Here is a 3,928-nt window from a genome sequence, read left to right on the forward strand (position 1 = left end):
CTCAACCACCACTCATTGCAACAAGTGATCACATTCTACCACCAGGGTATGTGCCAAACTACAGCTTCCATGCAGGCCCTGGTACCCCTAATCTGCAGCCTCCTGCCGCATCGGTTAGGAACACACCTCCTGCCTCCTGCCACCACCTCCTGTGACGAGGCCAAATAATGAGCCACCATCTCATGCTTATTATGGACAATACTACTCTCCAAACATGACTTTCAGGGTCTCGGCTCCATACAATCAGACTTCTCAATATGAGTCACCTGTAGAAAATGAAAAGCCTGCCAAGACGGCTGAGCCAGATGAGATGGCCAAAAAAATGGAAAGTCTTGAGCAGAACATAAAGAACATACAAGGACTAGGTGTTCACAAAAGTGTTTCATTCAGTGATCTATGCATGTTCCCTCACATCCATTTGCCACCAGGGTTCGAAGACCCCAAAATTTGAGAAAATATGATAGACACGGTGACCCTATCGCCCACTTGAAAAGGTACTGCAACCAGCTGAGGGCCGCAGGAAGAAATGAAGAGTTGCTGATGGCTTATTTCGGGGAGAGTTTGGTAGGGGTAGCTTCTGAATGGTTCATTGACTAAGATATCTCTCACTGGCATGTTTGGGACGACATGGCCCAGGCCTTCGTCAAACAATTTCAGTACAACATTGATATTGCGCCAGATCGCAATTCCCTGTCCAATATGAAGAAAAATCCAACTGAAAGCTTCAGGGAGTATGCCGTTATGTGGAGAGAGCAAGCATCTAGAGTTAAACCACCCATGGATGACCATGAGTTAATCACTGTCTTCCTTCAGGCTCAGGATCCTGATTATTTTCAAAATATGATGTCCGCAATGGGCAGACTTTTTGCTGATGCAATCAAGGTAGGAGAAATGGTCGAGAATGACCTCAATACTGGCCGAATTATAAGTCAAGCGGCTCTCAAAGAAGCCACTCAAGAAATCCATAATAGGCGGACAACCTTGTTAAACCAAAAGAAGAAAGATGAAGAGGCCATGATGACGTCACGGGCAAAAAGAGGCCAAAGAGGAGCATCTCAACCCCTAGATCCACGATACACAATTGCTCCATAGTATGCAACATTCAATGCTCAGTCTTATGCCAAACCATCCAATCATTAGCAGATGCGGGCCCCAGCTTTGACATACCTTCGTCCGCAACAACAAAACTCTCAATCACCCTACAACCCTCGTCCAAAATAAGAGTACGAAAAGTAACATAAGCAGAGGGACAACTCACGCCAATCGTAGAATCCTACACAAGTTTGTTTGAAAGGTTGAAATGTTGTGGCATGATTGAGCCGCTTCAAGGGTATGTTTCTGATCCATATGCAAAAGGTTTTAACCCTGCTGTATAGTGCGCGTACCATTCTAATGTCCAGGGGCATAGCACTGAGGATTGTCAGGCTTTGAAAAAGGAAATAGAAATGATGATTCAAGAACGGATGCTCGTGGTCCAAGATAATGGCACCCTAAAGAATAGGGGGTCGGTTTGGTGAAAAATGTCAAGAACATGTCCACTGAATGGAAGGCAATCAAAATTGTTGAAAGTCCTATTTGATGCTGGTGTGCAAATTCGTAGCTAAGATGTTGAGCTTGATAATTGGAAAGTCACTTCCTGCCCGGCACTCCCTTCCCTGCCAGGAAGGAGTCTTGGTAACTTATTTTATCATAGTTTCTATCATCCGGATTATTTCAAGGTTGTGATCCCGATGTTGTTTGTTTGTCCTGTCATTGAACCTCTCTATCCTTTAATCAATGAAATACAACTTTTTTTTCTCTTCTTTGTGTCATTTTAATACATTGTGTTTAGTTCTTCTTGCATATATATATATATATATTTTTTTTTTACGCTAATTTTAGTGACATGACATGCATGCGGAGTTTTCGGCTAGATTTTAGAAAGCTTGTCCAATCTTGAATTGAATTGAGGAAAAACACGTGGAGGACAAGTAAGAGGTTGAAGAACTTTGATGATAAGCCTGTCACATGGAACCAAAAGAGTCATATCCTTAGAGGTTAAAGATGTTTATCTCAAACCTATCATGAATACTGGCTTAAGGATAATTGAAAGTTTTGTTGGGCTAATCGATGAAAGGCTTTTTGCCATGGCTTGCATAATCTGATCATATCAGGGAAGATGACCTAAATCCCCAAAGAAGGTGCATTCCAGGGAATTTAAAATGATTAGCTGGTACTGAAGTGCACCCTTCTACATCAGGACAAGGACCAAGAAAAGGTGGCTCCAAATTATCAAAAGTCATTTGTTACGGAACTATACAACTGACAAAACCAAGAAGAGAGTCATGGCCATCAATGCCGAATTTGAGAAGAGATAGAATGTTTGGCATTATTGAGGCTGGGAGGCCCTTTTTTCTGCTACCCAAACACTTTATACCCTTCGTTACCCCTTTTGAGCCTGTTTTATTTTTCTTTGACCCCCCTCTTTTAAAATCAAGTATAGAGTCAAAAAAAAATCGAAGATCCATGCCATTACAAAATAGGAGTTGGGGAAATTTGTTAAAAAAAAATTAAAAAAAAAGGAAAAAAGAAAGAGAAAAGAAAGAAAGAAAAATGAAAAGAAAAACAACAAAGGAATCTTTCGTGTTAGTTTGAACTACGTTTGACTTGATTCCTTCAAAGGATACGTAGGCAGCTCTGCACTAGGCTTCAGTCTAACCAAATTAAAATAAAAATTCCCCAGTATCTGTCACACCTCCTTTTCTACCACCCGCCGAGGGCGGTATATAAGGGAGTTTTTCCAATTAAAGTGACATTATTCGAGATGGGATTATTTAATTTATCAGAGTCGCCACTTGGAATAAATTATGGTTTCCCAAGTCACCGATTTATTTTAAATCCCAAATCGAGGAAGTTTTATTTTTTAAAGAGTCTGCGAACCAGAAATTCTAGGTAAGAAATTCTGTTAACCCAGGAGAAGGTGTTAGGCATTCCCGGGTTCCGTGGTTCTAGCACGGTCGCTTAGTGATTATTACTTGGCTTAAATTGTTTAACTACTCATTTTTAGGACCTATGTGCATTTACCTTTTTTCCGCTTTTAATCACTTGAATTATTCGTAATTAAAGAATTGAGTTACGCGTACGTATACTCTTTTCTTTTGGCGCGTCAAAATTATGTCACGCGAACGTGTCCATAATTAATAACGCTTTTGTTGATATATTAAGGAAGTTTGGTTGAAGTTGCGCACACGCATCCCTCGAGTCTTTTTTAGAGTTAAATTTGCAATTATGTTACGCGAACGTATACATAATCGCAATACTAATCTAAACCGGGCCTAAAGCAAACTACGATTGTCCAAATTAATAACAAAGCTTGCGAGGGCCATGGAAAGTTTAATTGATGGCGCACCCCGATTTTAAGAAATTAAAAACAATTATACGAGGGGCATGAGTTATTAATGAAATGGCACACCTCAAGTCTATTTTTTCAAAGGATGTTTGAACTAATCTTTTGAGGGCCATAGATTATAGCTTGCTTAATATGGCATGCCTCAAGTTTAATTAAAAGAGTCATGTTTAATTAAAAGACCAAAGGCAAATTAAGTTCTGTCCAAGTTAAAATCAGTACATCGCTATGAGTAGCCTAAACAGAATATCATATTGGCTTAACATTAGAAAAAAGGGGGGAGAGGTTCCAGACTCGCGATAAGTCTAAAGACAACGAATCAACTTATTTAAAAGGGAACCTGGGCTCAAGGGAAAAGCCCAAAGTCGAGATTGAAGCTGCAGGGCGCATAGATGATTTAATTGGGCCACGCACAAGGCCCAATCGCAGATTGTGATTATCCAAAAGTGACTTCACCATACCACCAACTAAATTGAATTAGGATGAATGAAAATATCAAAGAAACACAACAATTGACACTGATTCGTAAGCTATTTCAGCTTG

This window comes from Nicotiana attenuata, chromosome 6, assembly GCF_001879085.1.
Source record: "Nicotiana attenuata strain UT chromosome 6, NIATTr2, whole genome shotgun sequence".
In the NCBI taxonomy this organism is placed as follows: domain Eukaryota; kingdom Viridiplantae; phylum Streptophyta; class Magnoliopsida; order Solanales; family Solanaceae; genus Nicotiana; species Nicotiana attenuata.